We start from the raw sequence: 25,073 nt of genomic DNA, 5'->3' as shown, positions 1-25,073 counted from the left end.
CCTTAATTGTCTAAATCTTTGTGATGCCTGTTTCCCGTTGTCTCCATGATGCAGAAGACACATTTTTGATAAAACATAAAACATTGATTATTTAATGTTGACCTTTAGTCCATATTAGTTACCTTTTGAGATTTAAGAAAAATAAACACATCATCTTAAAATTTTTTTATTTTTTAAAGAAACATGTTTTTTTATCCTCACCTGATTTTAGAGAGAGAGAAAGGGGGAGAGAGAGAGAAACATCGATTGGTTGCCTCCTGTACGTGCTCTGACTGGGGAATGAACCCGCAACCTAGGTATGTGCCCTCACCAGAGATCAAACCCACAACATTTTAGTATATGGGATATATTATGCTTTTGATCTGCTAAAAATGTAGAACAAGGTAGTTTAAAATAGCTTTAGCTTTTTAAGTGAATATTACACAACTCAACTTTCTAATGTGAACTGAGTCACAGAAGAGAGCATTCAAATGGGGAGGGTTTTAACTCACTAACCTAGGCTAGATTTTAATTGAGAGTGCAAGTTTAAGTGATAAACAGAATTGAATCTGTGACATCTTTTTCTGGTATAGATAAGAGGCAGAAAGTAAACAGTGAAGGCCTTTGAACAGAAAATGGATGTTGCAAGATCATTGTGTTTTTTAACCACGGGTACATAATTCCTCTTGATTAGGGCCTATTCCTTCCTGCCATAAACATGTCTAACAAGCTTTCTAGCCTATGACATGCTAAAAAGCACAGTTTGAGGTATGAGAGGAATTAATGTAGACAGGTAAACTACACAAAAGCTCATAGGTATGGATGACAGAAAACCTAAAAAGCTGAAGGAGCAGGTTGGTTGCACGTTTCAGTAGCCACTAAAGACAGCTATAAGTTGGCGTTTATAGGGCCACTTTTCAAGTCATTAAGGTTCATTTTTTCTTAGTGTACTAGCTTCAAAGAAAAAAATCAGGTGTTATTTTTCATCAAAATTTGCAGTAAGTTTTTCACATTGTTTAATAATATTATAAAACTATATGGTTTTCAAAGAGGGAATTCTTTTTGTGTCTTTTTTAAATGATTTTTTAAAATTTATTGGGTTTTGAGAGGAAGGGAGAAACCGATTTGTTGTTCCACTAATTTTTGCATTCATTGATTCTTGTATGTGCCCTCACGGGGCCTTGAACCCACAACGTTGGCTTATTTGGACAATAATCTGACCAATGGAGCTAACCCAGCCAGGGCCAAAGAGGGAGTTCTTAGGCCATCTGAAAGCTGCTATGAGAGCTGGGCTCATCCCCAACACAGAGTACTTACGTTGAGAATGCCTTTCTGTGTGCTAATTTGTAGACCAAAGACTACGAAATGAGCTTTGACCGTGGCTGCTTGTGGCTCAGCGGTTTGAGTGCTGGCCTGCTAACCAAAGAAATAGGCCTTGCTCACCAGGGACTCAGGATGAAATAGAGGAGATCCATGTAAAAATGAAATGGCAATAAAATATGATGAGCACAGTGTTGGAGGGATTCTGCAAGGTAGAGTGATGGCTCAAAGGACAGTTAACCCTGGGAAGATGCTGGTAGTTACATTAGAAACTTGATTTGGGGAATTTTGTCAGACTGGTTTCAAAGCCACCATTGCACTAACTCAGGTAAGAGTAAGGAGGACCTGAACTGGGACACCCTGTGGATGGAAATAGGGGGATAGAGATTTCCTTAGATGAGAACCTGCACATTGAGTAGCTTTTGTTTTTATAATGGAGCGAGAACTTGTTAGCATAACATCTGGCAGAAGCTACAAGTACTAATATTGAAGCATTGAAGAATTTCCCAGAAAACTTAATTAAAATGCAGAGGCCTGGTACTCTTTGAGACAAATAATTTAACATTTATAAAACTACCTTGTTTTGGGAAAGCTGACATTAGGAAGATTCTTAAATATTGACTATGCAGTTGGGTAGGAGGAACCACATATTACAATTGACTAGAGATTAAAACTATTCCCTTTATTTTGCCAAGAATCCAAGGTAATCCCTTTTAATGAACTAATGTCAGTCCTTAAGCTTTGATTTTTCACTTTGCTTTATTCCAGAGGTCAAGAAATAATGTCATTTAAAAAATTGAGCCCTGGACGGGTGGCTCAATTAGTTGGAACATTGTCCCATATACACCAAAAAGGTTGAGGGTTCAATCCCTGGTCAGGGCACATACCTAGGTTGTGGGTTCGATTCCTAGTCGGGGCATGTACAGGAGGCAACTAATCGATGTTTCTTGCTCCCTTGCTCACTCTTCCTTTCTCCCTCTCTTAAAAAAAAAAAAAAAAGTTCCTCTGGTGAGGATTAGAAAAAAATCTAAAAATTGGTAGCAGCTGGGTTTGGGTAGTGCTTCAAGCTCTCCTGATTCTTAAGCAGCAGTATCCTGACATTACTTTTTCTTCCTCCCCATTTATCTCCACAGAGCATCTCACTGACTTTAGCCAACAGATCAAAAAAGTTGTTGCATCCTTAAGGTGTTTTTATTTGTGAAATTTTTAAAGGTCAAAGCAATCAAGGAGGACGGATCAAAAAGGAGTTTTGGCAGTGTTTTGGCTATTGTGAGAATTGTAAGTGAAGCCCGGAAGTAGGAATTTGGAGGAAACTGCCTCATCAGTAATTTGAAGGAATTTGTATGACTGTAAAAAGCATCACTGAAACTGATTGACATTGCAGAGTGAGTGGATCTAGAAGTTTCTCCTGCAAACCTGGTTGTATTGTTCGGAATTTCTCAGAAGCTCAGTAAAGTAGATTTTGATAAAAGTGGAAAAGTAAGACATTGAAACTGTTCCTCTCCCAACATTTAGCTTTTAAAAACTTTGAGAGGCATTCATCTGAACGTCATTGAACTTTTACTTCCTTTGTGGCAGATGACACTAGTTTTCAGTGCAGTTCAAAGGTCTCTTGGAGTAAGGAGAAATATCTATGTGTATACTCTGGGAAGATTGACCAGGAAGAGATGGCATGTTCGGTCCAAACGTCATTAAACTAAGAGTCTAAGAAACCTCAGCCAATCCAGCCCTTGAAGAAAAATACTTCAAAGGAATATTTCTATCATAATTCATATTGCTTAGTTTTATATGGTTAATAAATATTTTGAAATGTATGTTAATTGTTTTGAGTTTTGACATTCTTATGCTATGAAATGGGTTTCCAGCCTGGAATTCCAATTTATGCCTACTACTAATCCATTACACTAATGAGAAACCACGGTTCAGTGTACAGTGACTCCACTTAGGATGCTCAGCCAGGAGGGGGAGTCACCCGTTTGTAGTTGAGACTAGAGGCTCAGGTGAGTTAAATAACTCAGGAACTCAGCATGGCAAGTAGGAGAGGCAGAATTCTGACTTCAGTCTGATAAGAATTGCTTTTTCCAGACACTCAAAAGTTGAGGACAGGGACCAATTAAAGAACAGAGTTTAGGCAGCAAAGGAGAGGAAGAAGGAGTGAGGAAGATTGAGAAGACTGACCGCACGGAGACCAATAGAAGTTTGAAGGAGAAATTAACTGTGTCTACATATAAAAAAAAGATTAAGAATTGACTCAAAGCTCCATTATGGCATTGGGAGATCTTTGGTGAGCAACCTCAGTAGGGGAGGAAAAGCCAGATTACACTGAGTTGGGGTATAAATGGGAGATGAGCAAATAGAGACAGCAAGTATAAATCATTTTCAAGAAACGACTGAAAAGGAGCGAGGGAGGAGAGGGCTATCTAACGAGGGAAAATCTGTGTGTTTTACTATCACTTACTGATCGCCTATTATGTGCTAAGTGTTTTAAATACATAATGTAATTTAATCCTGTTGAGAACTGTGACAAAATCCCCACTTTGCACATGACAGGTAAGACAAGTTTTATAGACTCCATAGCTACAAAGTGTCAGGATTCAAACCTAAAGTGTTTGGCTGAACCACTAGCCAAATTCATAGCAAGACCTGTGAGCCTGGAGCAGAGGGAGAATGAGTGTGGGTGAGACAAGTTCGGAAGTGTGGAGGAACGCAGGAGATGGGGGAGAACTCGGGTCTGATGGCCTCTCATCTGAAGCTGCAATTGAGTCCCCTGAACGGAAAATGTCATCTCACTCCACTGCCTTCTCTCTTTCTGAATGAGGTGGTTAAGAAGTTTTCAGAGTACACTGTATAGCTATTTAAAGCAGTGCTGCAGGAACTTTTATGACTTGGGGAAATACATGTGTTAAAATGTTAAAGTGGAAAAGTCAGTAAGCAAATTGTACATAAGGGTTTTTTTTTAAGCATTAAATAAAACAGAAGGAAAGCTGACAATGGCTATCATTTGGTGGGATTATGGGATATTTTCTACTTTTTCTTTTCTGAACTTTCTACATTTTACAGGAGTCTTTATTTTGTAATCAGAAAAAATAAAAAATAGCCCTGGCTGGTGTGGCTCAGTGGATTGGGCGCAAGCCTGTGAACCAAAGGGTCACTGGTTGGATTCCCAGGCAGGGCACATGCCTGGATTATGGGCCAGGTCCCCGGTGGGGGGTGCACAAGAGGAAACCACACATTGATGTTTCTCTTCCTCTCTTTCTCCCTCCCTTCCTCTCTATCTAAAAATAAATTTTTTAAAATTGTTTTAATTTTAAAAAAGATCTCACACAGATGATGAACTGAGTAGGTTAAATTAATGTTATCCAAAGCTCTGTTTATCCTCAGACCTCAGATTAGTCTGCATTCCTCAGTCACGGTGGTACCTACCGAAGGGGAGCTGTGTCAGTAGGGACTGTTCTGCCCCCAGCCAGCTTTAGAAACTCCATTGCCAGAGCTGGCATCTGCCTTTCTACAAAACCCCACTTACGCAAGGCATGGCACCTGTCTGGGAGAACCGTGGTTCAGGAGATGATACGAGACCCAGAAACCTAGGACTTTCCTGGAGTGTCCTCAGAGGACATCGATTTTTATTTTTAATTTTTTACATTGATTTTAGAGAGAGGGAGGGAGAGCGAGAGAAACATCGATTTGCTGCTCCACCCATTTGTTCATGCATTCATCAGTTTCTTACTGTAGGAGCCCCGACCAGGGATTGAACTGCCCACCCTGGCGTATTGGAGTGACTAACCAACTGACCTACCCAGCCAGGGAGAAGACATCAATTACTAGCTTTACATGTGACCTGGCCTCTTCTCAAAGAAAGCTTAGTATCTGCAATAAAGCAGAACTCATTTCTGAGTATGCAGACATGTGCACTGCACCCGCTTACCTAGACTCAGCTCCACACTCCATGACTCATGCCAACAGCCGGCCCCGAAGGGGCAGCTGACCGAGGCCCAGCATTTCCTCCTGAAACCATCTGGAGGGGAAGAATTCACAGTGGACCAACTCAGGACTTTAAGGCCAAATAGCATTATAAATGCTATTTTTTACGTTTACCAACTTGCTTGAATGACAAGAATGTTTGGGACAATTTATTCATCTTAAATTCGTAATAGTTACTGCCCAAGTTTCCTTTCCTATCCAGAGGAGAGGCAGTATCTGCTGGTATTTGCATGGTCTCTGCTACTTCACACAGGGTATATGATGTTTTAGTGAAGAGAAGGGGAGTTCGGATTACAGAATAGAGTTCAATTTTGGGCATGCTGTGTTTAAGTCCCTGGGGGGCACGCCGGTGGCGATATCCAGTGGGTTATCAGCTATATATCCATGCCCAAGGGTTAGGTCTGTGCACCTTTGTGAGTCGTTATTGAAACCTTAAGTGTGAGTGAGAATCTGAAAAGAATTTGTAATATGAGAGAAATAAACCCAGGGCAGAACCCTGGGAACAGCACTCTTTATGGTGTAGACGTGGGCAGGGGGAGGGGGAAGGAATTAGTGAGGAAAATGGAGAAAGAGCATCCAAGGAGACAGAAAAAAAAGGAGGGTGTTGTGTCTTGGTAGCCCTAGGGAAACAGAATTTAAAGAATGAGGAAGTGGTCAATGTAGAGAAGACGACAAATAAGGTAAGGACGCAAGTGTCCCTGTAGTTTACAGCATGGAATGCTCCGTGACGATGGAAAGAGCTCCTGTCCTGTAGTGGAGAGAGAACCCAGATGTCAGGAGGTTGAAACTGGAGATCCCGGTACCAGTCCAGAGGAGACTGGAATTTTCCCCACCATGGCTCAGCAGGACGTGATGACGAGAATATGGAAGAATAAGGAGACAAAGTCGGAGGTAAGGTAGGGAAGGGAGAGCTGCAGGAGCAGGTGGTCATGTCTGGAGAATGGGTTTTGTCAGAGGGTGTAGCACTTCTAGGTGATGAAAGAGAGGCTCAGAGTGTGGCCAAAGGGATGAGAGGCCCAAGTGGTAAGAAGAGCAAAGGTCACTGCAGACTAGGGAGTCAGAGACTTAAAGATTAACATGTAGAACATGCTCTCTACAGAGACCCTGAATCATATAGGATGATGGCACCATTTCCCCCGGGGAGCCTGTGAGTCAGGAGCCCAAGTCCTAGTGAGTGTTGGGAGGTGGGTAGATAGCAGTGCCAAGGAGGGGAGCCTCAAAGGAGAGCAATGGCCCAGAAGAGGCGGAGAGAGGTGAGTGGATGCTGACCACCCTTCTCCTTGTCCCATGGTAGCTGGGCTATGGGAATGAGCTGGTGTCTCTCAAGAGATCAGCAAGGGGAGCCATGTCCTCAGCCAGATTTCAGTTAAGGCAGAAGTGGAAGGAGCTCCTTTCTGTAGGTGACCAAAGGGTCCAGGCAATCCAGACTCAGAAGGCTGGGAGTAGTGGCAGGAAGAACAAAGAGCAAATCAGTCCAAGAGTGTAGGAAGGGCTAGGTAACTGGACAGAGCGGGAGGCGGGCACCGTGGGCCTGATTGACCAGAAACAAAGGAGACCAGGATTGAAGTGGCCTCCATGCTGTGCAGACACAGGCCCTAAGCTAAGTCTCCAGCCCAGTGTGCCGTTTGGGGCTTTGCACCAGGTTCCCAACAGAAATTTGGAGGCATTGTTTGGGAGCCTTTGCAGGACTTGGGTGGATGTGCCTTTGCCGTAGATCCTGTGGCTGAATCCCCCGATCCATGCTACCTTCTCTTCTCTATGGAGGAGCCACGCACTTTAGGTTGAATTGACTTCATTTCCAGCCTCAGCGGTGTCTTAAACCAGTTAGAGAAACCCCATCACTCTGGCCCAGGGACTGGTTCAAGGAAGGGACTAATCCAGCTCTGGCCTCCTCTGCATATTGACTTTGCTCTGGCCACAGGGGTTACTTTGGGGTGGGCACGTGGCAGCCATTGCCCTGAACAGATTGAAGCCCAAGAATCTGTGTGGAAGGTGCCACGTAAGGATGTCCAGTCTAAAAAAACTGCAGCCCTTTCTGCCCCATGTGGGGAAACAGCCTAAAGACAAGGCCAACACAGAGCAGGGCAGAGCTGAGAGAATTCAGAGAAATAAAGCCGCTGAAGAAGTTGAGAACTTCTAGGTCAACCACTGGTCAAGTCCTCACTGCTTCTGGGCTTTTCTTTTTCTGAGACAATAAAGGCCTTATAATATTCAAGCTGATTTGAGTTGTGTTATGTTACCTTTCCTTACCTGAGAGCATCGCAACTGAGAGAAACATATCTTAGGCCTCCCTTTGTCCCATCAGCTCCCAGGCGTGTCTGCGGGGCAGGGCACAGTGCAGATTCTGGCCCTCTGCACCCCCAGAGGGCTGTGGTTCTGAAGATGGAGCTGGAGGTAAGCTGTGAGCCAGGGAGAGAGCCAGGCTTCTTTGTCAGAGAATATCTGGCCTCCAACCTCTATCTTGGTGACCCATACACTTTATATTTTGTAAAATCTTTTGCACTATCCACCTGTCTTCTTAGTAATCTCCCTAAGTCAGATTTCTGTTAATTAAAATGTTTCCTCCTGTCTCTGATTTTTACCACATTGTTGTCTGTTTTCCCTTCTTCCTCTCTTGTATTCAGTGAATATTCATCAAGGACCTACCATGTGGCAGGCACTGCCCGGGGCACATCAGTGAACAAAATGTACAACCACCCCTGTCCTCAGGGGCTTACAGTCTGATGGGGAGATACAAATAATACACAAAGGAACAAGTAAGATATGTACATCTCTTTAGATAAAGTAGAAAATCTAAAGCATGGAGTTTTTGTGCATTTGACTCATTGTGAGAAAGTTGTTTTGACTTTAAAGACCTGAAGGAAGAGAGGCATGGATCACATGTAAGAGGGGAGAAGCATTCCTGGCCCAGCAAACAAGTCCAAAGGCCTGTGGGCATGCGCCTGGTGTGTCTGACTAGCAGCAAGGAGGCCGGTGTGACAGAGGGGAGTGATGTTAGGGGAGAGTAGTGGGAGAAAGGTCAGAGATGTGATGGGGATGTTAGGGCATAGTGAGCTCTTCAGGTTCTATAGCTAATGGATAGGGGGGATACAAGGGGAAAGGACCTTAAGCAGGGGACTGACATGACCTGACAGCTTTTAAAGGCAAGAGAGGGGTCAAAGATGACTCCAAGTTTTTTGGCTGAGCAAATGAAAGAATTGACTTGCTGTTAACTGAGATGAAGACTGTTAAACTCCTTTGTGTGTGTGTGTGTGTGTGTGTGTGTACGTGTTTGGGGGAGGAGGGATGGAGAACAGGTGGCCAGTTTGGGACATTTAAGTATGACATCCATTTTGAGAGGTCAAGAGGACAGATGGAAGTTCAAGCCTGGTCCTGTTAGGGGTCTGTTTAGCATCATTGGAACAGTGATGGTATTCAAAACCCCAGAACTGGATAAACACGCTCAGTGCTTCTTTTTGCTTTTCCTTTGAAGACACCTTCCCTGAACTGTGGCGGTGCTTTAATTCATATACTTAGATCCCTTATTTTATTATTATTATTTTTTAAATCTTCATCCAAAGACATTTTTTTCATTGCTTTTAGAGAGAGAAGGCAGAGAGAGAGAGAGAGAGAGAGAAACACCAACATGAGAGAGAAACATCAACTGGTTGCCTCCCATAGGTGCCCAGATGGGGGGATTGTATGCACCGAGACCAGGGATTGGACCGACAACTCAGGTATGTGCTCTGACCAAAATCGAGCCTGCAACCCTTAGGTTACTGGGGCGACGCTCCTACCAACTGAGCCGCACCAGCCCAGGGCAAGATCTTTTCTGTAGTAAAGGACCGAGTGGGCTGAAAATGAGGAAGTGTAGCATTTCACGTCCAGCCGAGGCCAGCCCTGAGAAGAGGATGGGGTGCAGCAATCTTGTTGCAACATCGCTAACGTTTTGTTAGTTTAGTGATGACAAAATAACAGATATTTGACTGTATCACTTTAGCTTAATGAACTCATCATTGTTTTAATATGTATGTAAAGTAAATCAAATTTTAAAAATACTCAAATACTTTATGCCTGGTTAAAAAAAGATTTCAATGGCATTCTCCTGGCCATGTGCTCTTAATTTAAGGTCACTATGCTTTCTGTTCCTCTTACTGTGGAGCACTTTCCCCACAGACATGAACAAAATTTGCTTCCTTGCTTCTTTCACGTCTCTGTGCTCAGACGTTATTTTATCAGAGAGGCCGACCCTAACCGAATTCAAACAGCATGTCACATCCCTTGCTGCTCTAGTTTCCCTCTTAGCACTGTCCCCACTGTATACCACGCATACTGTCTACTCCTCTCCACGGCAGTGCGCTCCTCCATAGCTATTTGCTGAAAGAATGGAGATCACCATGGTGCTGCTCAAAGGAATTGTATGAAGCTGTGGCAACTCTGTTATTGTACTGCTTCGCTAACCTTACGCATTACAATTCTAAAAACATTTGTGCTACTTTAGTAGATGTAAGGTGCTATGTCAAAGTTAAGTTTAAACATTTTTGAGGACAAGGAACATTTCCCATGCACTTGTGTACTAATTTTACTTCTCCTTGTGAATCACGTACTTACCTTTTTTGTCTGTTTAGTTACTGGTATCTTGGTTGTGTTTATATATTTAGACAAGCATTTATAATTTATACATATGAGGTATTGTCTGCTTGTGTTTTGTGCAAACATATTTCCCATGCTTTTGCCTTTTAAAAATCCTGTCCAGTTTTCATATTTGTGAACGTTAGCCTTCTTTTGCAGTTTCTTCTATTGTTTCAAAGCTGACATTTAGCCATAAATGTAAAACTGTCCTCCTTACACAGAGTTTCTATGACTGTTCTTTAACATACTTAGCATTTTAATACACTTGGAGTTTATCTTGAAGTATAATGTGGAACTTTCTTTTTTCCTCCACATTTTCGTTCATTTATCTGAGCATGGCTTACTAAATGACCCTTCTCACTGCGTGGCTGGGAATGCGGCTTTACTGTGCGTCTCATCAGTATTACAGGTGCAGGTGTGTTTGCTCAGTCTCATTCCTTTAAGTTGACCGCAGCTTCTATTTTTGGCTGTGATCTCAGCCCTAGGGCAGACGCAGGAAAGGAACATTTCGCCCCCTGCAGGCAGGCGGCCGCGGTCCCGCAGCGTGGGGCAGAGCCCCCGGGGGCGCTCTCCTTTTCCGAGCCCGGGGAGGGAGGGGGATGTGTCGCACAGTCCTCGTGGGAGGATTTGAGGCCCCTTTGACCGGCCCCCTTCTGTCTACATCTCCTGGGATCTCAAGCTTCTTCCCGATTCCATCTCTCCAGTACCTAGTGGGGCCTGGCCTATACCCAGCAGTCAGGTGGGGACTGTCCCTTGTGGGCTCTCGCCTCGCGCCTTTCCACTTCCCTGACCCCAGGGACCGCGGCCGAAGGTGTGGGCCCTCTGCGCAGAATTCCGCGGAACCACAGAGGCGCTGAGCCCGGAAAGGGCGCTGAACTGCCAGCTCATTCAGAACCTGCTGTCTGGGCGGGAAGCTGCTCACTTCCCCGGCTGCCCTCCATCCCTCCAAGCACATTTCTGACTGTACCCACTGTTGGAAATGTTGGAGCATTTAAATGTGAAAAATAAAATATTTTATTTATTCAACAGATGTACACATACCTACTTCGTGTGTGCCAGATGCTGTTGTCGAATGAGTCCCGTACTGAGCCCACCCGGGGCGCCTAGAACCAAGCGGGCTTGGTTGCCAAAGTGGAAATCAGGTCTGCGCATCTCAAGGATGAGTGGAGAGCCGTCCTGGGACGGTCAGTGATGGGGCATGGAAGGGTTGAGTTATGCGTCCGCTCCTCCACTCTCTATCTCCCCATTAAGCTGCGATCCGCCGGGCGGAGCGTGTCCAAGGACCACACAGACTGGGGCCTCGCGCCGCCCAACCCCAACCGGTGAGTCGGCAGTCGAAGCCCCAAGGCACTGCCGCCGCCACCATACACTGAGCACCCCGGGCGCGGAAGGGGGTGTGCTCCCCGGGTTAAGGCTAGGCTCCCAGGAGCGCCCAGGCGAGGGAGCTCGAGGGCTGGACATTCTTCGTGTTGCAACGGCGGGTGACAGCCGCCCGCGCCGGGGCCCCCTAGGGACTCCATCCAGAGACGCTCACCCGGAGCGACTGCAATGACTGTGTCTTGCGCCCAGCCCGCATCGGCAAATCTTCGGACACGCGCTGACGGTCTACGTCCGGAAAGCCCGGTCATAGATGGAGACTAAAACCTAAACACATGTGAGCCAGCCAGCGGCTGCAGCATTTCCGTGACAAAACCCCCGAAAAGCACGGTCAGTTCCCGCAGGGCCTAGAATCCTCCAAGAGCCCTGCGCCAGCAATGCCTGGGACCCGGGGCGGAGGATTGGCCACCTGGACCCACTTCTCTTGGAAGAGACACTGGGAGACAGCCTTGCTGCGGGAATAGGGGACCCCTGCGATAGGATGCCCCACTTAACGTGCTTCTGAACCTGCACAGGCGTTTACTGCTTCTCCGGAGAACATGCATCATACCAACAAATCTCTGAATTCAGTATTTCTTTTAAATGAATTTGTATCCATTCGTCACAATCCAATCAACAGACTTGGAAAAATAGTGTACACGTTGTATGCATGGTATGTAAGACATGGTATTTATTCAAGTCCAACAGAGATTCTTAAGGGGGGTACAGGGACAAGTAGAAGGGCCTAGGATTCAGGGGTCCACGAAAACCCTGAAAATGTTTCAAAATTTGAGTTGATGTGCACTTTTCTAGGATGAAGTTCCATAGCTTTTATGATGACCGAAGAGTTAGTTTATAACAGATTGGTTAAGAAAGGCTGGCCTGTCAATGTTCAGGGGTTTATGGCTTCAGAACCCCTGGCACTAACACGGAGGCCCGCGGAGAAACCGCGGCCCACGATCTGCACCAGGTGGAAGAGCTTGGTTCTGCTGTGAGTGCCAGGAGAGCCTGCACGTGGCTCTCCCTCCTTACAGACTCCCTCTCCTCCTCCTGGCCCCTCACAAAAACTCCACTTTGTACCGTTGGTTTCAGTTTAAACCCAAGTCAGGCACAAGTAAGATTTACTTCTGCATTTCTCTGAGCTTAAATAGAAATAACCCTCTGGTGGGTTTTTTTCTCCGGGGTTAGTCATGCAAACGCTCTATGCCTCACTTACCACTGCGTGAGTGCACGGGCCTGGCCCTCTGCCCCCATGGGAGTCTCTGGGGCACTTGGGTGCTGATCTCACTGGGCTGGGATTTTCCTCAGCCAATGTGCTCACGGAGTTAAAACATGTTCCTTTTATGGAAAAAAGAATACAAGATTTTTTTTTTATTGTGAAGAAAAAAATACAAAAGCACACATAATCTCACTAATAAGCCTAACACAGTAACTAATTTTGTTTTTAATAACAGCTGTCATTTACTATATTAAAACATTTTGCAAAATATAGCCATATTTTGCATTGCTGTGATTATAGTAGTGCAATAATTATATATTAAAAACTGTTCTGTTTTACGATATTCTACCTTTTCTTAACATACTATAACCATTTTGCTGTATTCATAATTAGTTTTTAATGAATGCACGCTTTTCCACCCCCCAAGCATACTTCATCATTTCCCTTTGCTGTTCAGTGTCAGGGATTCCAGGTCACTGGGGTGCGTGTGTGTATGTGTGTGGTTGTGTGTGATGTTATTACCATGAACTTGTATTCAGAAAAGCCACATTTCATTCATTCATCCAACCAGCACATTGTTCACGAACATCTGCTCATGACGGACACGGGTCCGAGCACTGAGAATACGGAAGTGAATGGAGCAGAGTCTCTGCTACTACGGAGCCTGCAGTCCATTTAGGGAAGACAGACAACAATTACAAGTACAACTGAGAGAAACGAAGCCAGGCAAGGAAGATTGAGTGGCCTTTTTTTTTTATGTAGAGTAGTCAGGGAACATCTTTTTGATAAGGCGACATTTGAGCAGAGACATGAAGAAAGTGAAGAAGCAACATTTTTGCAAATCTGGGAAAAGGCTTTCTCAACAAAGGAACACAAGTGCAAAGGTCCTGAGGCCTTGTGTATGCTTGGCACATTAGAGGGGGCCAGAGTACCAGAGTGAGATGAGGGGGGAAGAGTGAAAGCAGATGCACGTAGAGAGGTGTATTGTACATGGTCAGGGGCCACATCCTGTGGGGCCTACAGAATTTTACTCTGAGATCAGGGGGGATGAGAGGGTTTTGAGCAGAGGAATGAGATGCTCTGGCTTCCCTTTTAAAAGAATCAATCTAGTCACGTGGGGAGCAGACTGGCGGAGTGCAGAGGCTTTTTATAATAATCCAGGTGGGTGATGGTGTGGTTCTTTGGACCAGGGTGCAGTGGTGGAGGTGGTGAGGGTAGCGTGGGATGGTTGCAACAGGATGTGTCGATGGTTTAAATGTGGAGTTTGAAAGGGAAAGTCAGCGATGACTGACAGGTTTAGGAAGAATGGAATCGCCATAGAGTGTTTCAGTTTTGTTGTAGGGTGTTTATTTATTTGTTTTTTGTAGAGGGAGACAGGGAATTAGGGATTTAGCTTTAGACATGATAAATTTGAGATGTCAGTTAGAAAGCTAAGTGAGTAAGTCAAGCAGGCAGTTAAATACAAGAGGCTGCAGCTTAGTGGAGAAGTCAGAGCTAATTTTGGAGATGTCAGTGAGCACTGATATTTAAAGTGTGGGAAAGCATGAGATCCAGCCAAGAATTCTCTCCCCAATCATTTGTCAGGCCACCTTCTCGACATCTCCACATAGATGCTTAAAAGCCAACCAAGATCAGTGTATCCAAACCCAAACAGCTGATCTTCCCCTTCACCTGCTGCACCCACAGCCTCCCCATCTCAGCTGATGATAGTGCCATCCTTCCGTTGCTCAGACGGGCAATCACACTTTGCTTTTTCTCACACTTCCACATTCAACCTGTCAGGAAATCCTGCTATTCTGCCTTCAAAATAAATCCAGAATCTAATCCAAACTCTTCTCCCCACCTCCATCGCTACCATCCTGGGCAGAGCCTCTGAATTCTTTCTTGCCTGGGTTACTGCAATAGCCTCCTAAATTTCCTCTGCTTCTGCACCCCACACCCCACCTCCACCCCAACCCACCCCCACCAGCCTATTTCTTAACACAGGAGCAAGAGGGATTCTTTTTTCTAAAAAAAATTTATTTATTTATGAGAGGGGAAGAGAGGGAGAAAGAGAGAAACACTGATGCAAGAGGGAAACATTGATCAGTTGCCTCTTGCATGCGTCCCAACTAGGGGACCAAACCTGTAACTCAGGCACTTGTGCTGACTGGGAATGGAACTGGTGACCTTTCACTTTGAGACACAACGCCCAACCAACTGAACCACACCAGCCAGGGCGCAAGAGGGGTTCTTTTATTTTTATTTATTTATTTATTTATTTATTTGTTTATTTATTTATTAAGAGGGGTTCTTTTAGAACAGGTCAGAGTAAGTGTCTCTGCTTGAAACCCTCCTACCGTGTGCTGTTTCACTCAGAGTAAAAGCCAAAATCCTTATGCTAACCCACAAGGGCCTGGGTGATCCGACCCAGGGCCTTTACCTTTGTTTGCCCTTTTCTCTTCATGGTTCACTTTGCCCCAGCAACACGGCTCTCCTTCCTGTTCTTCCAACGTGTCGGACACACTCTTGCCCTTGTGCCCTCTGCTTAGAATACCCTTCTCTCAGCTATTCTTGTCTCATTCCATCACCTTCTTAAGATTTTTCCTCAGGTCTCACTTTCTCAGTGAGACTTCTCCTGACCATCCTCTTTAACATGCCACCCCTTTCAACCTGCACTCTGATCCTGCTTTCTGCGCTCCACCCTTTTCTTTCATTTTTAAAAATTATATATTTTTTACCCTGGCTGGTGTAGCTCAGTGGGCTGAGCATGAGCCGGTGAACCAAAGGGTCGCCAGTTTGATTCCCAGTCAGGGCACATGCTGGGGTTGTGGGCCAGGTCCCCAGGCATGTGCGAGAGGCAACCACACACTGATGTTTCTCTCCCTCTCTTTCTCCTCTTCCCCTCTCTCTAAAAATAAATAATATTAAAAAAAATTACATTTTATTGATTATGCTATTACAGTTGTCCCGATTTTCTCTCTTTGCCCCCCTCCACCCAACATCCCCCACTCCCTCAGGCAATCCCCACACTTCGTTCATGTCCATTGGTCACACATATGTTTCTTGGCTACTCCATTTTCTATACTGTACTTCACATCCCCATGGCTGTTCTGAAACCAACTATTGGAACTTCTTAATCCCCTCACCTCTTCATCCATTCCCTCACACTCCCTCCCATCTGGCAACCATCAAAACGCTCTCTGTATCCATGATTCTGTCTCTGTTCTTCTTGTTTGCTTAGTTTGTTTTTCAGATTCAATCATTGATAGATATGTATTTATTGACATTTTATTATTCATAGTTTTGAACTTCTTTTTCTTAAATAAATTCCTTTAACATTTCATATAATAATGGTTTGGTGGTGATGAACTCCTCTAGTTTTTTTCTTGTCTGGGAAGCTCTTTATCTGCCCTCCAATTCTAAATGATATCTTTGCTGGGTAGAGCAATCTTGCCTGTAGGTCCCTGCTTTTTGTGACTTTGAATATTTCTTGACAATCCCTTCTAGCCTGCAAAGTTTCTTTTGAGAAATCAGCTGACAATCTTATGGGAACTCCTTTGTAGGTAACTAACTGCTTTTCTCTTGCTGCTTTTAAGATTCTCGCTTTTTCTTTAACCTTTGGCATTTTAATTATGTTGTGTCTTGGAGTGAGCCTCTTTGCATCCATCTTGTTTAGGATTCTCTGTGCTTCCTGGACTTGCATATCTATTCCCTTCACCAAATTAGGGAAGTTTTCTTTCATTATTTTTTCAAATATATTTCCAATTTCTTGCTCTTTCTCCTCTCCTTCTGGCACCCCTATGATGTGAATGTTGGAACACTTGAAGTTGTCCCACAGGATCCTTATGGTATTCTTGTATTTTTAGATTCTTCTTTCTCTTGTTGTCCTTTTTGTTTTAATTTAAATATTTTATTTATCTAGAGAGAGTGGAAGGGAAGGAGAAAGAGAGGGAGAGAAGCACGTGTGATACAAACATCGATTGGTTGCCACTTACACACCCCCAGTTTGGGACGTGGCCTACAAACCAGGCATGTGCGCTGACCAGGAATCAAACCTGCAACCTTCCAGTTCACAGGCCAGCACTCAGTCCATTGAGCTACACCAGCCAGGGCTCTTCTGGTTGTTATGATTGTTTGTTTTTTGCTTTCTTAGGTTCCAAATTATTGATTTGATTTTTAGCTTCATCCACTCTACTGTTATTTCTCTGTAAATTGTTATTTATTTTAATTAGTGTACCATTCATTTCTGACTGTTTTTTTTTTGTTTGTTTGTTTAATGCTCTTGAGGTCCTCACAAAGTTCCTTGAGCATCCTTATAACCAGTGTTTTGAACTCTGCATCTGATAGATTGCTTATCTTCATTTCGTTTCATTCTTTTTGGGAATTTTGATCTGTTCTTGCATTTGGGCCACATTTCTTTGTCTCCTCATATTGGCAGCCTTCCTGTGTTTGTTTCTATGTATTAGGTAGAGCTGCTATGACTCCCTGTCTTGGTAGCGTGACCTACTGTAGTAGGTGTCCTATATAGTCCGGTGGCACAGCTTCTCCTATCACTCAAACTGTGTGCTTGAGATGTGCCCTTTGTGTGGGCTGACTACATCCTCCTCTTGTAGTTGAGCTTTAATTGCCATTGGCAGGTCAATGGGAGGAATTAAACCAGACCAGTCAGTGGTAAGGACCAGCTGTGACCACTGGCCACCAACCTCTGCCCTCCATGGAGGATTAGCTGTGCAGGGGCAGGGTGCTGGTGCTCCAATGTAGTCTGTAGCTACCCACTGGGTGCACAGACTCTGGGGTTTCCCAGGTGGTGCAGGCCAAGGTCAGCCCCAACCTGTGTTCGGCCCAGGGCCACTCTGCATGAGTTACAAAGCAGTGTGCAGGTGGCTGCTACTCATGTTGGGCTTGGAGATTCCCAGGTGAAGCCAAGCTGTGAACCTAGGCTAGCTGCTGCTAGTGCCAGGCCTGAGGCCACTCAGCAAGAGGTACAGAGGCAGGGGGCTCACTGAGGCTGCCTGGTGCTTGTTTGAGAGAATTTAGGAAGTTGTGAAGCAGGAGCCAAGACCAACCATTCATATGGAAAAGCCATTGTTAACAGCTTGGGTGGGCCCATAAGTTGGGTGTGGCAACTCAGGGGATCTCCAGGGCAGGGCAAACAGTGTTAGCCAGGTTGGTGGAGTCTCATATATGACACCCACCTGCTGGTTCTATGGAACTGTGCAGGGAGGGTTCAGAAAAGGAATAACGGCCTCTGCCTATATTTCTGTCTGGGAGAAAGCTGTCCCCCTGCTCTCACCTTGATGCCAGTCACTTCAGTTCCTTCCTGTATGTCACTGGTGCCTTTCAAGCTGCTACCCCAGTGCTGGAGCTTAGAGGGAGTGAATCTGAGTAGGTGAGTCTGTGTGTGGGTTATTTAAGAGGGGCTGCTTGGGACTCCAGAATTTTCTTCCATTGACTCAATCCCTGCTGTTTTTTGCAGCCAGAAGTTGTGGGGACTTATTTTCTTGGCACTGGAACCCTGGGGTGGAGGCCTGGTGTGGGTCTGGGACTCTTGACTCCCAAGATATCCTTCCTGAACTTTTATCCATCACACATGGGTGTGGGACCAGCCTGTTTCACATCTCTGACCCTCATACCAGTCTGGGTGGATATGGTTTCTTTAATTCCATAGTTGTTGGACTTTCATTCAGCTCGATTTCTGAGGGTTCTGAGTGATGGTTGTTCTGTATTTTAGTTGTAATTTTGATGTGGTTGTGTGAGGAGGTGAGCCGGATTTATCTACACCTCCATCTTAACAGGACTCTCTCCTCCCTCCCTCCCTCCTTACCTACTTCTTCCTTCCTTCCTTCCTTCCTTCCTTTCTCCCTTCCTTCCTTCCTTCCTTCCTTCCTCCCTCCCTCCCTCCCTCCCTCTCTCTCTTTCTCTCTCCCTCCCTCCCTTTCTTTCTTTCTTTCTTTCTTTCTTTCTTTCTTTCTTTCTTTCTTTCTTTCTTTCTTTCTTTCCTTCCTTCCTTCCTTCTTTCTTTCTTTCTCTCTTGCTCTTTTCTTTCTACTTTTCACCTTTCAACATCATATAATGTATTTATTTGCAAGTGAGCTCTTCCAAAGCAGGAATCTTTGTTTTGTCCTTTTTGTTTACTGGCACGTCCCAAGTGCCCAGAACATTTTCTGGAACATGGCAAATGCTCAATACATGTTCGTTGAATGTATTAATGAATAGTGGAATGTAGAGCATAAAGAGATGAGTCTGATGGTCTCCCAGGTAGCCTGTGATGTGGGAGCGATGGAAGATGCCAAGAGCAGGTAAAATGCTAAGACTCCTTCTGGGCTGGGGGAAGGGTACAGATAAAAAATGATGAGGACTAGAACCAAGGAAGGGAATGGAAGCATATTTAAAAATGACAATCTTACAAAACTGGAAGTTAGAGAAACCATGTAGTTATTCGTTCATTCATTCATTCATTCATTCATTTCTTTGGTCAGTCATGCTTTCTGTGCACCTACAATGTGGAAGATCGGTGTTGTGTCCAGTCCTTCACTTTCCTGAATTAAAATGTCAAGTGTGCAAGTGGATGAAAATGTGGTGTATTCTTTGAGCAGGACGTTTGTGTCAGTCTCATAGGGCCAACAGCTCCAAACATCTCGGAGGCGGGAAAGTGAAAGAAGAGTGAAGTGAACTGGCTGATGTTCCTTTGAAGGGTGCAACTATGGAATCAGAACTCCAAAGCTTCCCGTGTAGGGCTGCTGTGTAGGCTTGAGTCTCTGCAACATCCCTTCCTGCCTTCCGCCCTTGTGAACTGTCTGAGGCCAGTCAAGTCCTGAGGCGGGACATGCTAGCTGGAGGAGGGGATGCTGAAAAGACCTACCAATTGGACAAATGAGAGATTTATTTGGGTTAATCAGCAGGGTTTTCAAAAGTACAAGTCCCCTGATGGACTGAAATAGATGGGAACTAGGGCAAGCAGAACCCTGGGGGGAGGGGAATCTGCCTGCCGGGCTGTGCACAAAGGTCACTGAGCCCCAGGGCCAGAGGCAGCTGGGAGCATGCAGGTTGCAGCAGCGACATCCTCTACTGCCCTGAGTGTGTGGGTGTGTGCACGACTCACTCCATGTCCTCTCCCACTTGGGGTCTATAAAATTCATCCCATTTTGTTATTTGAATTCTTAAAATGAGCAAGAGCTATTTTTATATTTTAAAAATTCGTGGTGGCTCAGGTGGTTAGAGCATTGGCCCATAACCAAAAGGTCACCAGTTCAATTCCCAATCAGGCTTTTATTCTCTTTTGCAGTGTGGATCGGGGTTTCTCTCTCTCTCCCTTCCTCTCTCTCTCAATGAGAATATAATAAACTTTTACTTTTTAAAAAAACTAAAAAGAATTGGTGGCGGATGGGGTCTGGGTAATAGAATCCCCTGGTTCCAGGGAAGTCCTGCAATTGAGTACTGAGTACTTGGACAAAGACTTTCAGCAAGTTAGTCTCTTGTTTTAAAAAGATGTTATATATTTATTGTTAGAGACAGAAAAAGGCAAGGAGAAAGAAAAGGAGAGAAACATCTATCAGCAGCCTCTTGCCCGTGCCCCAGACCGGAGATGGAAGCCACAACCCAGGCGTGTGCCCCAACAAGGAGTCCTAGGAATTCAACTGGAGACCTCTTGCTGTGTGGAAGGATGCCAACCAACTGAGCCACACAGGTCAGGGCAAGTTAGTCTTGTTTTCTAAAAAGGACTATAGGGGATAAAATCACAGACATGCAAATAAGCGGGCAAGTATCACTATTGCTGGCATCTGTCCCCTCACTTCTACCATTGATGATTCTGCCTCGGTTTTGGCCTCATTGCCTTTCTCCAAGCCTGTAAATTCCACAAGGGCAAGGCTGTGGTTACTATTTGATCCCCAGATCATGTGTAGTACATACACTTTCCAGCACAGAGTGGCCAGTCCATCAATAAATATTAAAAATGAATGAGCCCTGGCTGGTGTGGCTCAGTGGATTGAGTGCTGGCCTGTGAACTAAAGGGTCACTGGTTCAGTTCCCAGTCAGGGCACATGCCTGGGTTTCAGGCCAGGTCCCTAGGAGGGGGCATGCCAGAGGCAACCACACATTGATGTTCCTCTCCCTCTTTTTCTCCCTCCCTTCCCCATTCTCTAAAAATAAATAAATTTAAAACAAATTTTTTAAAAAGTGATGAAAAAAGAAGAAAAAAAAACCAACAAAAAAGAAAAAAACAAAAGTGAATGAATTATAGCAACAATCTCTTGTTGGTCTCCCTGACTCTAGTTCTACATTTGATGCTAAGTAAATTCAGCAGAGGTTACTGATGCACTTACCAGGCCAGGTCTTTCCTGCTATTGTGTCTTCAGCCAGCAGCCTTCACACTTTTTGGCTTCTGTATTCCCCAAATCAGTTTTAGAATTTGTATTGTAATTTTAAATAAAGTGAAAGGATATAATTGCTGGGTTGTTATATTGACATTTAAAACTGTTGTAACACTTTAAAAGAAATATCTGATAGAATCTAAATATGATGGCAGCTTGATGCCCACCATTGTTCTTTGAAAAAGGAAAAGACAAACAAGGTCTTCCTTAACATTGGAATTTTATCTTGTGTCATTTTCTTCTTAAACTTGTGAAATGCATGCACTTTCCCACACAGATTTTACCCTGATGCAACATATTTTTATTCTTGAAAGTTTTTTATTGATTATCTTACTATTCTTTTCTGCAATAACAAAATATATGTGAATTGAAATAAATAATGTTTTCTTTGATCAATAGATTATAGATGTTAAATTTCTTCTGGACTGGCTGAATTAGTATTATAATTACTAGTTGTACACAATGGTCAACACAATATAAATGTTATAAATTATGATAAATAATTATAAACATGAAAACAAAATTTCAGTGAAAATTTCTCTCTTAATGAGGTGGATGGGACTATGGACCTTGAGAAAGAAGATGCCTACTGAGAAGGGCTTCTTGTGGCTCAACTGGGCTCAAATTTACAGAAACAGCTCAGCAGCCATCGCTACACAAAGGCCTCTCACACAAACTGCACTTGAGGGAGAAGCCTGTACTGAACCACCTGCCTCTGCCGTAAACTGCCGGCCTGCGCTGTCTTCCCTCCATCTAAGCGAGTCCTTATAGAGGAGTTCCTGTAATCCTATTTCAACCAATAGGACTGAGACATTCCCCATCCAATTGGAGCTGTGCAGCTACATCCCCATCAACATCTTCACCAACCACTCAGAGGGGCTCCCTTCTGACCAATCAAACTGTGAGGGTTTGGAGTCCTCATTTGCATGAGAATGGACCAGTCAGAGGCCAGAGGTGGGGACTTCTGTCTGTATAAGCTGGCTACCCTCTGGCTTGGAGAGTGTACTTTCCCTTTCCACTGAAGACTGGGTTTTGTTTCCCAGATTGCACTTCAAACATCTCTTGGAGCAGAGCAAAGCAGAGTGGAGCTGCCTAGCTAAAGAGGGACCCAAGGCCTCTTCACAGCTGCGCTACTTTTTAATTGAGCTGTAACACTATCGAGCTATTCCATGGCCATGCTGTGTCACAATTGAGCTGTTCTGCACTGGATAAAGTTTCCTTCTTCACGGCACACCAAATTGGGGATTCTTATTGGTGTTGCATTGGCACCAAAAACCATCGATTAATAGCCTTTGTTTTTATTGCTCCATGTAGTGGTGGTAAATATTACTTTGTTCACATAAATAAGTAAATGAGAATGAAGAGAGTTTTGTGATTGCAGACTTTCTTGATTACTTGAGCCCCTTCTGAGTGATATGCCAAAAGCCACATAGCAATCTATTATCAAAAATTAGTTTTAATAATCTATCAGCTGACAACTCAATTTTCATTTTTGTTGAAAACAAAAGAACTGGAAACCATCTGATTTTCAAAAGGACTTGTTATCCAGTTAGACTCATTTACTTTTCAATGTCTGGGAAGCATACTGAAAAAGTCTTTACCGAGACAAGAAATTAATGTTACTTATATCTTTAATTTTGTCATATAGAGGCACCTTATTTAACCCAATATACTCAGAAAGAATTGGGAACCTAAAAATATTAATTTTTAGTATGCCTTGCCAATATAATTTTTTTGATGAAATGCTCATCTTATCATAGGCCTGAGGTATAATTTGCCAAAAGCTTGGAGCCACAGATTTGACTCTCTCAATCTAAGAGAAATGACTGCCATTATGAAAAATTGGCAAAACCAGGGTATTATCAAATTAATCAGCCAATTTTCATTTTTCAATTTCAGCAAATATATTGTGTTTCCCTGTGGCAAACATATCTCATCTGAATTGTAGTTCTAAATCGAGTGTCTACGTAAGGCAGAGACTTGCCCTGAGTTTGCCCTGATGATAGAAGGCGCTGCCACTCTCAGTATTTCCTTCTGAACTTCTCTCTGCTTTGCTCTCACAGGATTCTGTGCCCGGAGCAACATGTTCTCTCACAGCATTCAGGACGTGGAAGAAGCAATAAAGCTTGCCATCATTCCTGGGTCCCATTCTTCCACATACTGTATGTGCACTGGAACGTCTTGGCATGTCCATATTACCCTGTTTCTAGTGTGAGGCTTCACAATCAACAGAAATATGTATAAGACAGGGAAAGACATGAAGCCTACTGTAGGTGTCCTGTTTAAAGAGATGAATTTTTTATATCCTGGGTCAGCTTACTATATAAGATTCAGGATGTGTGAGAGACCTTCCTTCCTTCCTTCCTTCCTTCCGTCCTCCTTCCTTTTCTTTTTCTTCCTTCCTTTCTTTCCTTCCTCCCTCCCTCCCTTTCTCTCTCTCTCTCTCTCTCTCTCTTTCTCTAATTCCTCATCCCTGGACATTTTTTCATTGCTTTTACAGAGACAGAATCATCGATGTGAGAGGAAACATTGATCCGTTGCCTCTAGTATGTGCTGGGACCTGGGATCTTATGCACCAGGTCGGGGATCTTATGCACCCAGACAGGAGATCGAACCTGCAACCCAGCCATGTGTCCAGACCAGCAATAGAACCTGTAAACCTTTGGCCATGGGACGACACTCCAACCAGCTGAGCCATACGGCCAGGACAAGAGATACACCTTCCTTTTGTAGAGAGGGATTATGAAAGGGGTGGTGGGAAAGGACAACAGGCATAATGGTATATACCCTGGCAGTGCATCCTTTGATCAGTTTTAGGCAAAAGTACATATGGAAGTCAAGGATCCCCTTACACTGATGCCCTCAAACTGTCCATGTCTGCACACCTCCTGAAACCCCAGTTTAAGGAGCACCATCTCAGTTCTGATCACCAGCTTGCAGGTTAGAAGATGGAGGGAGCAGCAGGACGGGGAATGTAGGTAGTTTTAGGAAGCTGACAGCCATTAAGGAAATAAGGACCTGAGCCCTGTAATTACAAGGAGTTGAATTCTCCCAGCGGCCTGAGTCAGCTTGGGAAAAGATTTATCTCTACAGGCTCCAGAAAGGAATCCAGCCCCCTCAACATGCTGGTTTCAGCCTCTGTGAGACTGAGCAGAGGACCCCATTAAGTCCCACTGTCAGCTGGACTTCTGACCTGCAGAACGATGAGATAGTTGGTGGGTGTTTTTTTAAAGCCACTTAGTTTGTGCTAATTCGCTATGGCAAAATTGAAAATAAACACATCACACTACAATTATTTGCCCTTATTATATTCTAAGGTATTGACCCCACACTTTATGACCTTTGGTCAGCCCTGTCATGTTTTTACTTCCTTTCATTTTTAACTAAGACTTTGTAGTCTGTCCTTCTAATCATTCCCTTATAATTATCCTCAGCTCTCTTGTTCTTTTCTTCTGCTGCAGCTCTGGTCGGACTGGACTGGGCACAGCATCAGGCTCACCTGGAGGGCGTGTTGAGCCACAGCGTGCTGGACCCTGCTTGCTGGACCCTGCTTGCAGAGTTTCTGATTCGGGAGGGCTGTGGTGAGGCCTGAGAATTTGCATTTCTTACCAGTTTTCAATGATTCTGATGCTGTTGGTCTGGAGACACACACTGAGAACCATTGCTTATCTCCAATAACTGTGGTTGAACTCTACCCTGTCTTTTCTGCACTTACAACCAAGCAGGCAGATGCTCCTCAAGAAAATTTACTGACTGGGCTGCCTGCTTCCATTTAAATTAGTGATTACAGACCCCAGATCGGCCCTCAGTAACTGCCTGGCTGTCCTTTCACATTTCCCTAGTATGTTCTCTATCTTCCTCCACATTCTATCTGTCCTCTTCTCACACCTCCAATATCGATTCTCTCCTCAGCAGATAACCTCACCTCCCACACCTCAGTGAGGAACCAGAAGCCAGGGGAAGGGAACTCTCTCATCTTCCCACCGCCAAGGCTCTAACTCGGCTGGAAGCCACTCTCCCCTCCTGTTCAATGGAAGGATAGATCTCTGCACATCACCAGCCAGCCTCTCCTCCTCTGCTCTGCATCCCATTGTTCTCATGTCTCCAAGAACTCTGCTCCTTTAATCCCTTCCTTTTCCCTGTGCTATTGATTGTGCCAGTCTGTATTATTCCTTGTATCCATATTTTTAATCTTCCCTTGACCTTATATTCTCATCCAGCCACCATCCCATTTCTCTGTTCTCGTTCACATT

At 44.4% G+C, this 25,073-nt stretch overlaps 2 long non-coding RNA genes across 4 annotated transcripts; both read left to right on the top strand.

Moving 5' to 3' along the window:
- The first annotated feature begins 6,006 nt into the window (after positions 1-6,006).
- On the top strand, positions 6,007-21,168 carry LOC123479595 (uncharacterized). Of its 2 annotated transcripts, XR_008427027.1 has the most exons (5): positions 6,007-6,171; positions 7,905-8,036; positions 8,863-8,996; positions 10,921-11,920; positions 19,958-21,168. It is a non-coding gene; the product is annotated as an uncharacterized lncRNA (long non-coding RNA). The 2 variants fall into 2 exon arrangements; XR_006655251.3 differs by lacking the exon at positions 19,958-21,168 and having other exon boundaries at positions 10,921-12,584.
- A 244-nt stretch (positions 21,169-21,412) lies between these two features.
- Positions 21,413-25,073, top strand: LOC123479594 (uncharacterized). Of its 2 annotated transcripts, XR_006655250.3 has the most exons (5): positions 21,413-21,774; positions 22,884-22,982; positions 23,321-24,035; positions 24,282-24,401; positions 24,733-25,073. It is a non-coding gene; the product is annotated as an uncharacterized lncRNA (long non-coding RNA). The 2 variants fall into 2 exon arrangements; XR_008426928.2 differs by lacking the exons at positions 21,413-21,774; positions 22,884-22,982 and having other exon boundaries at positions 23,058-24,035.

This window comes from Desmodus rotundus, chromosome 5 (assembly GCF_022682495.2).
Source record: "Desmodus rotundus isolate HL8 chromosome 5, HLdesRot8A.1, whole genome shotgun sequence".
Classification (NCBI taxonomy): Eukaryota; Metazoa; Chordata; class Mammalia; order Chiroptera; family Phyllostomidae; genus Desmodus; species Desmodus rotundus.
Note: the sequence above shows the minus strand (reverse complement) of the source record. Positions and strands in the feature narration are given on the sequence as shown.